Raw genomic sequence first — 13,751 nt, forward strand, 5'->3', positions numbered from 1 at the left:
GAACCTCCGTTACAAGAACAAACCTTAGCCGAGTAAAGAAGTTTCCTTATAAGATTTAATGTAGATGTAAGCACTCTAATCATAAATGGAAAATATTTTATGCAGAGCAAGAACAGTAATCTTTTGAAAATGCTATTCACACTGAAGCGGAGGACTGGTAAAACCAGAAAACTGATCCAAATCAACATGTTCTTAGCTCCAACTCAAGGGGATGTAATGTCTGCACTCTAATGCATGAAATATACTAATGCACCCTAATTTGATGGCATTATTGTAGAAATCTTTATTCGAGAAGGGAATTTAAATCTCATTCATCCATACAAGCTTTTCCTCAACATTTGGAACAGTGAGGAGAAGCCACAAGACTTCAAAGAAGATGACACCAGAATCACCATTTTTAAGAAGAGATGGAAACAGCTGACTGTTGGAACTACCAGATTATCATATAATTGTATTCCATCTGCAGAAGGCTTCTAACCAGATCATTCTAGGAACATAGCCACTGTGCAAGCACAATGAACAAGATTCTGCATTTGGCCCCTTCTCTCTCTCTCTCTCTCTCTCTCCCCGATTTCAGCCGTAGGCCTGCCTCTAGTTACCAAAGCAATCTGATACATAACACATCTTCCCTTTGCTCTCCAGAAGTAGCTGCCAACAAGATGAAGCCACTCCTTTAGTGGGGTTAAGTGGCTTTAATCCCCATTAGAACAAGGCAGAAAATCTCACTCCAAAGGGTGTTGCTGCCCATCCTGTATTGTACTTTAATTAGATGCTGTACTGTGTAAAAGGAAGCTCCAGATTACTCAAGGCTAGCCTAGACTAGCAGAAGAATCTCTGACGCACAACTGCCTCTTCCTACTAGTGCTAGAAGCAGTAGTAGTAATGAACTTGTTTCTGACATACCTTTCTCTAAACACAATGCAAAATGTGTGCTTTGTACACAGTAGGCATTCAATAAATATGATTTCAAAGATCACACCGTATTGTATCATGGAATATATCCAAACAGGCAGTCTCTCCAACAGGTAAGATCTGTATTGGCCCAATTAACTGGAACAACAAAGCACAATGTTTAAGAAGAAAATATTGGTCACACATCTATTTCTCTACTCCCACTTGGAAACATGGATTGGCTTGCACCATTAATAGGGACATCTTCAAACATAAAGGAAATACATACACATTCTTTTGCATCACATCATTAAATTATTTTGATATGTTAAGATACCATTATCCATAATATGAAGGTTATAACGGGTGGGAATGGGTGAAAGAGAAGAGGTGGAGAGAGAGAGAGGGAGAAATTGTCTAAAAGGGCGTAAAGGTTTCAATATATTTTTTCTAAAAGCAAGAGCTTCCTAAATATAAACATAAGTGCTTAAGGTAACACCACAAGGTATCAGACCTATGAGCTAGGCCCATTAGGGAATGCTTTACTCAGCTTTTGCATGACCAATGAAGCTTGAGTTATAATGTAGAACCTTCTGATACAATTCACTTTTGTAGGGACCTAAAAAATTACAATACTTAGAAATATAAAACCCTATTTCTTTGTACACATTGATATTCTCTAAATTACCCTGGAAGGTGCAGCAAAGTCATCTGAATAACAGCACTTGTTTTGAGTTTATGCTAGAGTGGAATTTCAATTGAAATGGCTTTGTAAGAAACAGAGGTTTATCGAGAGTGTTGGCAGGTATAAGTATTTGAATCTAGTGGCACGATGATACATTTGGCTAAAAAATATATTTTATCATAATTTGTATTTATTAGTGCCAAATCCTTTTCAAGATAAAAAATACAAATTTCAGACAAAATTAAACACTGATTAACAATCTCTAAAGTGTTGCAAAAATATCCAGGTATCATATCCTAGTCAGGGCCATGGAAATATATATATATATATAATATATATATTTATATATAATAAATTATATATTATATATATAATAAATATATATATTTCCATGGCCCTGACTAGGATATGATACCTGGACATATATACACACATATATAGTTTCTTGGCTCAATTGCATACTCAATGGGCCAAGGGAAATAATATATTAAATGAAATTAAGTACAGTCAGAAAAAATTCCTTGGTTTAAAATAAATCTCACTTATTTTAAGGACCTCCCTACCTGAATGAAAAATGTCCTAAATATCTCAATGTGTGTGACAATAATAAATTTACAAAGAAATTTTGTTAAGCTATTTCATGACCAATTATAAATAGTTCATAAATTAATTCTGGAATAAACTAGATTTTAAAATAGTCAACTTGAAAAGTCCTTCTGTGTATTCCTGTGTTTGTATGCCTTTAGCTGCTCATCTGCTTTAATTTCTGCTTATTTTTCCTGGATAGTTTTATATAGATCACTGGTCATTATGGGTTCATACCCTGAATCCCAGTAATCCCAATTTTTATGGTCCTGGACCACATTTTGGATTTGGAGTATAACCATCAGAAGCCTGTGTAGTCAGCATACAGTGCGAGTCTACTATAGGATAGGTCAATAAGACTAAATCAATCTCACAGTTGTGTCAAAAAACCTGTCAGATAAGGACACCTTGATCTGAAACGAAGCTGAAAATGTAACACAATGAAACACAATCATATTTATTGTGTATACAGAGCCCTGTATTAAGCACCTGGGAATGAGATTACACCCCACCCGCAATGAGATTACAAGAGGAGAACTGTGCCTTAAACTTGTTTCTAACCCAGTGCTTAGAATACTGCTTAACAATAACAATAATATCTCTCCGGCTGTTTATTTTATTGTTTTATGGTATTTGCTAAGTGCTTACTGTGTGTCAGACACTTTTCTAAGCACTGGGGTTAGTTAATTAGGTCGGACAAAGTCCTGGTCCCGTAGAGGGCTCACAGCTTAAGGACTAGGGAGAACAGTTATTTAATCCTCATTTTACAACTGAGGAAACTGGGGCACAGAGAAGTTAAGCGACGTGCCCAAAGTCACACAGCAAGCAATCATCAGAGCTGGACTACAAATTCCTTGAGATCAGGGATTCTGTTGACTTATTCTATTGCACTCTCCAGGTGTTAAGTACAGTGTTTTGAACAGAGTAAATTCTCAGTCATTAGCAATGATTGACATGCATAAAAAAGAACAGTTCAAGAAATTTTAATATATCAAAATCTATTGTGATAGGAAAAATACTGCTTAAGAAAGGATTTCATTTTTAAGTAAATCTAGGCTCTAATCCTTTTCCATATTTATAAAATACACTCAAAAAGTCTATTTTTTAGATGAACTAATAAAATAATTGCTAGTGTTCTGTCAGTGATGTCATAATATATACTATACAATATGCATATACTATATAACATGCATATTATACATAATATGCATATATAGTTCATATATATTTGTATACAAAATTTCTAGTGGAAGGATATTTCATTACTGTTTCAAGTAATTTGAACAAGAACATGTGACAATGAGGGCATGCTGAATGTTACAGTTGAGTCACAAAAACAGGAAAAACTAATGTGAAAAATGATCTTATTTACCAAAGCTGTACAGTTTGGATTTATAGCCTAGAAACTAGGCAGGAGAAACCTGCAGCATAATGAAGCTACCCTAAAAGGCATCAAGCACTTGGAATCCTGCTAAGTTTGCAGAAATTCAGTGTACAATGAAGGTGATCCACTGTTTAGAAGAAACAGGATGACCTGCCTTGATCTCTCAGCATTTTCATTATACACTGGGAGGAGGAAACTGGGTTAAAGGGAAATCAGCAAATGCAAATAGCCTAGGAAAACTTTATTTTTTGTTGCTTGTTTTTGCCTAAATATATAGGGTTTGGAGTTTAAGTTTAGAAATCTACCTGCACAATTTATCCATTTCTCTTGTTGCTGTTTTCTTTCATGACCTGGTGACTCTGGGCTGTATGTGCAATTCATCCTCTGTGAACTCAGTCCTATATAATCATCAGATACACATTTTATCCTGCACCTGTAACCAACCCCCAACAAGTCAATTCCATGCTCTGGTCTCAACACGATTACATTACTGACAGTTTTCAGCAGACAGACTCTTGCAAATTTCATCTAATTTTCTATATCTTTTTGAAAAGATAAAAAGACACATCTTGCAAAGGAGGCAGGGATTTCACCAATGAGTGCCAATAGTTCTGAATTCCAATGCTCTCTGCACTATTTATCCAGAGCTAGCCTGATGTGCCTCTGCGGTAATGGACTTCAGTCAGTCAACAAACGGGGACTTTGAACATTGCTAAAACCTGCTTGTGCTTTTCCACGGGAACAAGCTTCAGAATTTCCCAGTTCTGGAGCCTGCTGATGAAGTAAGAACTTGAAAATGAAACGATGGGAGAAGCTCCATTTTCCAGTTTTCTGGAAACCACTGATCATGACCAATTTAGCCAGCTATCTTGTAGTGCCTCCTTTTTCACATTTAAATAAGCTGACTAGAGTGGTCAAATGAACAAGGTGTGCTCCACTAGTCTGGAAGCTCTTAGAGAATGGGGATAGTGTCATATAGTTCTCCTAAGTGCCTAGACTGAGTGTTCTGTAAGTATTATCGATTGATTGCTTCCTGTCCCTTACTCATGACTATTAATTTATTCCCCAACCTGGAATCCTTTCTCTTTGTAAGATGCCCTTCACTACCTAAAATGCACTTAGTTGTGGAGTTTTCTCATATTTTCCTTTCCAAGTACTGTAGAAGTCGCTTCTAATTTAGGCATATCTCCTAAAGAAGGTGTCAGGTTCCTTGAAACATTTCTAATGCTTTAATGATTTAGTCACTTGGGTGACTAGATTTCCTGAAAGGGAAAGTTAAAGTTGTAGAGGATAAGTACTTGGGGTAGTAGATGGCACATCATCCTAGGATTGATGTCACACAGATTCTGGGCTGGATGGACTGATTTGATCCAGTAATGGCATTGTGTATGTTCCTATTTTCAGTAGGAAGTTCAATAAATAGTATTCAGAGGGTGTTTAAAAATAGTCGACTGACTTACCTTCAATGCCCTCGCAAGGAAAATTTTTGATTGCACATAGGATTGAGGATAAGCAGTATTTTACTTATAATAAACGTGTCAGAATTTACTTTGTATTTCTTGTTACTGGTTCACATTATCACTACATCTGTCACAGAATGTATTATGTGGTATTCAAACTTTTTTGGGAGGCTGTCTTTTTTCAAAAAATGTTGGAAGATCACACATTTCACTAAAGCTTAACTGTTGGGAGAGCAGGGATTGGGTGGTAAGATAAGAAGTTCAGTGTTAGGCATAATAAGTTTGAGGTGACGAGAGGACATCCAAGTAGAGATTTCTTGAAGGGAGGAGGAAATGCGAGACTGCAGAGAGGGAGAGAGCTCAGGGCCGGAGATGTAGATTTGGATCTCATCAGCATCTAGGTGACAGCTGAACCCGTATGTGCTCTGAACACTGTAAACCCTCAATAAGTGCCAGATCGATTGATAATAAAATACTACTAATAACAATTATGGTATTTGTTAAGCACTTAATATGTGTTAGGCACTGTTCTATGCCATGGGGTAGATATACCAATCAGGTTGGATGCAGTTGCTATCCCACTTAGGATACAAACTCTAAGTTAATTCAATCATACAAAATTAAAATATGTTAAAAGCATTAAATAACTCCAAATAGTTATTCTTATTTTGAATATCCTTTTGTAAATATACTGAAATATATCTTAAATCCATTAAAGTAGGCCTTTTATCTTTTACCAAGGTGGGGCACAGAAGGACTGCAATTAAAGGCAAACAGAAAGAATTGTGAAACAAAGACAGGTCATCTTTATGCAAACCGCATTTAGGATTTGACCAGAACCATTCATTTGAAAGAGAAGCATTTTATTTGAAATTAAAGTTAATTGCTGGGTTCCTATTAGAGGTTTTGAACTTTGTCTTTAAATTATTGTTTTTGTGTCATAAATCAGAAATTGGTCAAATGTCTTTGGTGAGACTCTAGATATTCTTATTTTATGCTTTCAAATTTTCAATATTCAAGAAGGATATTAACTATTATGCCAAAAGAGGAAGGAGACTTTAAAAAAATGTTTTTAAAATTGTGCTCCCTAAACCACTTTTAACTGTCAATAACAGTGGTACAATGGGGAATTTAAGCTCATTTACAAGCAAAGATTTGGAAGGGACCTAAACAAACAGCTGTTCTTCTTCATTTGAGAATTGATGCCACATTCAGAAAGCTACTTTTCTAAACATAGCCCTTATTTTATTGTTTATATCAAGAGAATCTATTTTCTCCATGCAATATGTAGCAATTCTTCTCCATAAAATAGAGATGAAGAAACTTTCCTGCTCTTTGAAAATAATATTTTCAGTTAAAAATATTAGAAAAGGATAAAACAGGTATGCAGCATGAAAACAGTCAAATATTTCAAAATTTTCCAAAGTTTATTCCTCTGACATATCAAAAAATGATAGAAGTATTTGTACTATGGGATTTAGCTCTCAGTAAAATAGCAAATAGATGGCTTTTAGTAGCAGTATGAATATGTTGGGAGAATAGCATAGTCATAGAATTATTTTAATTGCATATTACATAAATTGTTCGCTAAATGCTCCCTATTTCAGTAGTATTCCAGATAAAATGCTTTATGAACTCCTTAGTCTGCCCTGGTAAATTAGCCATTTATAGAGTTTATATGAATATAATTATCCCAGACTTCTAGTTTCTGGGGCATTGCACATTTTCATAAGCAAAATTCAATGCACCCAGGAAACAGCCTGTCTAATGAATAGGGCCCTTAGAGTTTGTGCGTAAAGCTAAATCAAATTTTCTGTAAAAAATTAGCATATCAAACTGGATAGATTCTTGAAAATCTCTTCAATGGCACAGTTAATAACTTTAAAAAAAACCAAAACAACAAAAGCTATGAAAAACTACAAAGATCAATTTACCCCCATAATTTTTGGCAGCATATTTAGGGATTTTACTGAAAGAGCATATCATCAACAAAATTTGGGCACAATCAGTGTAGTTGAACAGGACTTCATTTAATCCTCTTTTTAACTGAGGTCTGTCCAGTATCACCACAGTTTTTATTGGAGTGTCATAATTCATTCAATCGCATTTATTGAGCGCTTACTGTGTGCAGAGTACTGTACTAAGCGCTTGGGGAGTACAAGTTGGCAACATATAGAGACAGTCCCTACCCAACAGTGGGCTCACAGTCTAGAAGGGGGAGACAGACAACAAAACATATTAACAAAATAAAATAAATAGAATAGTAAATATGTACAGGCACCACAAGCAGTACCGGGGTGTGGGTCTTCCGCTAATGTGTAGGTTGATTCACTCTTCGTACCTTAGAGTGTTTGGCGAGGTTAACAAATGGAACATTTAAATGCATTATTAAGCAGAGACTTCAGAAATCACAGATGAAATTGCAAAGTAGGAACTACGCTTTGAAAAAGAGGAGACAAGGATGACATTTAAGTAGAATGATGTTATAGTTACGAAATGGGGCACTGGTGACCCACACATTCTTACTGGGGCAAATATTCTTCTTCCCTACTTGTGACACTACCAATTTAAGTCCAAAGAGAAAATTGAAAAGTTATAAATTCTAGCATCTGTGCACTAAGATTTCACAAGATGTGATAGAAAATCTTCCATACTTAAATGAAGTAATAATAATAATAATGATCTTAGCCATATTCGTTAAGTACTTACTATATTACTAAGTGCTGGGGTAAATATAAAATATGCAGGTCACATACACACCAGCGCTTAGAACAGTGCCAGCGCTTAGAATAGTGCTTTGCACATAGTAAGCGCTTAATAAATGCCATCATTATTATTATTTAGGTGAGAGGGAGAAAGGGTACAAAATCCTATTTTACAGATAAGAAAACTGAAGCCTAGAGAAGTGACTTGCCCAAGGTTACATAGCAGGCAAGTGACAGAGCCAGGATTAGAACCCAGGCCTTGCATTGCACAGTATACTGGATAGAGCATGAGCCTGGGGGTCAGAGATCATGGGTTCTAATCTCTGGTCCACCACATCTACTGTGTGACCTTGGGAAAATCACTTCACTTCTCTGTACCTCAGTTACCTCGTCTTTAAAATGGGGACAGACTGTGAGCCCCACAGGGGAAAGGGATTATGTCTGACCTGATTTGCCTATATTCACCCCAGTGCTTAGTACATTGCTTGGCACATAGTAAGTGCTTAACACCAACCAATATTATTTTTCTGATTTCCAAGCCCATGCTCTTTCCACGAGGTCACTAGTAAAATATTGGATTGTTTGAGTCCTAATTGGACCGTGCATTTTGAATATGATCATGCCTGGGAATGATTGGAAAGGTGCCCAAGATATAAGAAATATCAGGAAAAAAAAAGTGAGCTTAAAGCAATTCAACCAAAAATGAAATGTTTTCTTTCTGATCCAGTTGCCTAGTGTCTGGAAACACTCTTAAAATCAATTCCAGTTCCAGATAACCTACATCAATTTTGCCTCCTCAATCTAGTAGCCAATTCTCTCTCCTTATGAATAGTAATGGCAGGGATCACTCTGTTCAAAAAAAATCACAATTGATGTAGAATAATTTCTCATAGAATAATAAAATGCCTTCATAAGTGTCCCACCACACATGTTAAAAAGGAACTGCAGAAAATTAATCACTTCTGATATCTATGATACTAAGCTTCTCCATTTTCTATTACTGGATCATTTGAATAGTACTTTAGGGAAACAATCGGTGGAATTTACACTTACTTTACACTTACTGTGTGCAGAGAATAACTAAACACTTGGAAAAGTACAATACAACTGATAACAGAGAAAACAAACAAAAACTTCAGGGCAACACCATTACTCTGTGACCCTAGGAAAATAATATACAAATGGAGAGTTTGAGCTATGAGCCCGCTATTTTCTCAACCTTATATCAAGAAGAGTTATGACAGTAATTCTGCCATGTGAAATACCCTGGAGGTTAATGCTGATTAGAAGAAAGGCACTGAAAATTACATTTAAAATGACAGTATTTGTTAAGCGCTTATTATGTGTGAAGCACTGCTCTAAGCCCTGGCATTTGTGTCTTTACCGCTGACTTCTACTGTAACTTTGAATATCACAATCTACATTTATCCGTTTTGCAATATGAAAATCACAGCTACTAAGCAATTCCAAGCAATTTGCATGAGTATTACAAAAATGCATTCTGGTGCATAGGCATTTGGGGAGCCTCAACTAAGAAGCACTAAATAGCATATCACAAAGCTAACTAGTCTTCATAAGAATGTAAAAATTAGATAAAAAAAATTCTAGACCTAGTTATGCTCATCTTTTACACACATACACAAAAAAATATCAAAATTTACCTTTAATACCTTTAGTCCCAGACCAGGGCATCTGAAAATGCTGGCTAAATAAATTCATCTTGAATTAGTGAAGGTGCCTTGCCTGAAGTTGTGTGTGTCTGCATATACACAGAAGCAGCCTTGCCTAGTTGAAAGCACACCGGACTAGAAATTAGGGAATGTGGGTTCTAATTCTGATTAAAACCACTTGCTTGCTGTATTCCCTTGAGCAATCACTCCACTTCTGTATACCCCAGTCCCTTATTGGCAAATGATGGGGATTAAAAACACCTGTTCTCCCTCCTCAAACTATATAAATCCCATGTGGGACAGGGTCTGGGCCCAGCCAGATTATTTTGTATGTACCCCAGTGCTGTACTTAGTACAGTGTTTGGCACATTGTAAGTGCTTAATACCATGTTTATATGGATCTGTATTTGTGTGTATTAATAAATAATGAAGTGTGGCTCAGTGGAAAGAGCATGGGCTCTGGAGTCAGAGGTCATGGGTTCAGATCCCAGCTCTGCCAGTTGTCAGCTGTGTAACTTTGGGCAAGGCACTTAAGTTCTCTGTGCCTCAGTTACCTCATGTGTAAAATGGGAATTAATAATAATAATGATGGTATTTAAGTGCTTACTATGTGCCAAGAACTGTTCTAAGCACTGGAGCACTGTTCTAAGCACTGGGTTAAGACTGTGAGCCCACCATGGGACAACCTGATCACCTTGTAACCTCCCCAGCACTTAGTACAGTGCTTTGCACATAGTAAGCACTTAATAAATGCCATCATTATTATTAAATACCATTATGTATAGTACTATTATGTATATGAAGGTAAACTCTAGAGTAGATGGCCGGAAACATTTCTACCAACTCTGTTACATTCTACTCTCTCAGTCACTTAGTACAATATTCTGAAACAGTATATGTTCCATAAATATAATTAAAGGTATTGGAATGTTATTTACACATATATCTATATACATTTGTAAAATATATGTTTTATATTTTATATACATTTATATATGTTTATGTATGTTAATAATAGGTATTATTATCAGATTTTGTTAAGTGCTTACTTTGTATCTACCTCTGAGTTAGGTTGGACACAGTCCTTGTTCCAGAGTTTAAGTAGCAGCAGGAGCAACAGGGAGCGAATCACAATTTTACAGATGAGGAAACTGAGGCACAGAGAATAATAATAGTAATAATCATGGTATTTATTACACTCTATGTGCCAAGAACTATATTAAGTGCTGGGGACGATACAAACAAATCAGGTTGGACACAGTCCCTGTTCCACATAAGGCTTACAGTCCCAATCCCTATTTTACAAATGAGGTGACTGAAGCACAGAGAAGAGAAGTGACACATCCAAGATCACACAGCACACGTGCCAGCCCAGGGATTAGAACCCATGACTTTCTGACTCCAAGGCCTGTGCTGTACCCAATACAGCATTTTAAGGGAGTTGCCCAAGGTCACACAGCAGACAACTGAGCTGAAACTGTGAGCCCATTGGAGTCCGGGAATGTATCTGTTCGTTGTTGTATTGTACACTCCCAAGTGCTTAGTGTGGTGCTTTGCATTCATTCAATCGTATTTATTGAGCGCTTACTGTGTGCAGAGCACTGTACTAAGCGCTTGGGAAGTGCAAATTGGCAACATATAGAGATGGTCCCTACCCAACAGTGGGCTCACAGTCTAGAAGGGGGAGACAGAGAACAAAACATACTAACAAAATAAAATGAGTAGAATAAAAATGTACAAGTAAAATAGAGTAATAAACACATACAAACATATATACATATATACAGGTGCTGTGGGGAAGGGAAGGAGGTAAGGCAAGGGGGATGGAGAGGGGGAGGATGAGGAGAGGAAGAAGGGGGCTCAGTGTGGGAAGGCCTCCTGGAGGAGGTGAGCTCTCAGTAGGGCTTTGAAAGGAGGAAGAGAGCTAGCTTGGTGGATGTGGGGAGAGAGGACATTCCAGGCCAGGGGGATGACGTGGGCCGGGGCTCGACGGCGGGACAGGTGAGAACGAGGCATGGAGAGGAGATTTGCAGCAAAGGAGCGGAGGGTGCGGGCTGGGCTGTAGAAGGAGAGGAGGGAGGTGAGGTAGGAGGGGCAAGGTGATGGACAGCCTTGAAGCCGAGGGTGAGGAGTTTCTGCCTGATGCCTAGGTTGATTGGTAGCCATTGGAGATTTTTGAGGAGGGGAGTAACATGCCCAGAGCGTTTCTGGACAAAGACAATCCGGGCAGCGGCGTGAAGTATAGATTGGAGTGGGGAGAGACAGGAGGATGGAAGATGGGAGAGGAGGCTGATACAGTACACAGCAAGCACTCAATCAATATGATTGAATGAATGAATGAAAGATGCAGCATGGTCTAGTGGAAAGATCACGGGCCTGGATTTTAGTCCCACTTTGTCACTTGTCTGCTATGTGACCCTGGACAAGTCACTTAACTTCTTTGTGCCTCAGTTACCTCATCTGTAAAACAGGAATTAAGACTATGAGTTTCACGTGGGACATAAACGATGTCCAACCTGATTAGCTTGCATCAAATCCCAGAGCTGAATACAGTGTGTTCGGCAAATAGTAAATCCTTAACAAATACCACGGGGGTGGGGGAAGAAGAGGTACAGGGCTGGGATTACAGCCTGTTCTCGTTCTCTTAGGCCACACTGCTCCTCTAGCTTTATATATCTCTACAGGTAGATAGGTATTCATAAAATAATAATAATGGTATCTGTTATGTGCTTACTATGTGCCAAGCACTGTTCTAAGTAAGCACTGGGGTAGATACAAGTCAATCAGGTTGGACACAGTCCCTGTCCCATATGGGGCTCATACTCTTAGCCCCATTTTTTTTTTTTACAGATGAGGTAACAGGCCCAGAGAAGTTACGTGACTTGCTGAAGGTCACACAGCAGACATGTGGTTGATCCGGGAGTAGAACCCAAGTCCTTCTGACTCCCAGGCGCATGCTCTATCTACTAAGCCACGCTGCTCAGAGTGAATTATTGTAAAAAAAAAAAAATATATATATATATATATATATATGAATAGAGGCATACATTTATCTGTGCCATATTTTATATAATGACATAATAATAGTTATGATGGCATTTATTAGGTGCTTACTATGTGCCATGCTCTCCCCAGTGCCCCAGCTCATGTCCCACTCCTATCAAATTCACTTCACTCCAATTAAACTTCTTTCTGTGTTTTTCCTCTAAGCCACAGACATCTCCTTTCTTTAGCCAATTCTGCTTCTGATGCTTAGAACAATCTACTACTCCATGGCTGCCAGCTATCTCTGTCCACCGTGAGTCCATTCTCAATGCCATCTCTGATTGCCAAAGCTGAAGCATATTTAACAAGGTCCCTATACAACCACTTCAACCCTCCAACACAATTACAAATGGTTTGGAAAATATAAAGACTTCACTGCAGCTTAATTTACTTGGACAGTGAGTTTTACTTTATAACGATCACAATTATTAACATGGTCACCAAAAGCTCGGTTACACAGCGACAATAGCTAGCGTTCCCTCACACTGCAGCAGCCTGCAACAGACTTAAGAGGCTGCGGATTTCTGGATCCCAGATGGCCCTTGTAAAACTACCAGATAGGGAACCTTTGTGAGAGCTTGGTGTATTCCAACTGTGGACACTGCCTGTAGACAATCTGTTTGGTGTCAGTTGTTGAGGTCAAACAGCAATTAATTCTTCTCTACCTGAGAGCCTATTAAAGATGATCTCTGTACAGAAACGCTCTGGGCACATCACTCCCCTCATCAAAAATCTCCAGTGGTTGCCTGTCAACCTTTGAATCAAGCAAAAACTCCTCACTCTGGGCTTCAAGGCTGTCCATCACCTCGCCCCCTCCTACCTCATGCCCCTCCTCTCCTTCTCCAGCCCAGTCCGCACACTTTGCTCCTCTGCCACTAACCTCCTCACTGTGCCTCGTTCTCACCTGTCCCGCCATCAACCCTTGGCCCATGTCCTTTCCCTGGCCTGGAATGCCCTCCCTCCACACATCCAAACTAGCTCTCTTCCTCCCTTCAGAGCCCTACTGAGAGCTCACCTCCTCCAGGAGGCCTTCCCAGATTGAGCCCCCCTTTTACCTCTCCTCCTCCTCCTCCCCTCCCCCCCTCTGCCCTACCCTCTTCCCCTCCCCACAGCACTTTGTTGCCAATTTGTACTTCCCAAGCACTTAGTACACTGCTCTGCACACAGTAAGTGCTCAATAAATACGATTGAATGAATGAATTAAAAGCTAGATTGTAAATTCCTCCAGTTGATTGTAAGTTCTTTGAAGATAACCCATTAGCTCATTCCTCCTAGACGCCTTCCCTACATTATTTCCTTTCCTCCCACTCTCATCTGCATCACCCT

Source organism: Tachyglossus aculeatus, chromosome 17 (genome assembly GCF_015852505.1).
Source record: "Tachyglossus aculeatus isolate mTacAcu1 chromosome 17, mTacAcu1.pri, whole genome shotgun sequence".
Taxonomy (NCBI): domain Eukaryota; kingdom Metazoa; phylum Chordata; class Mammalia; order Monotremata; family Tachyglossidae; genus Tachyglossus; species Tachyglossus aculeatus.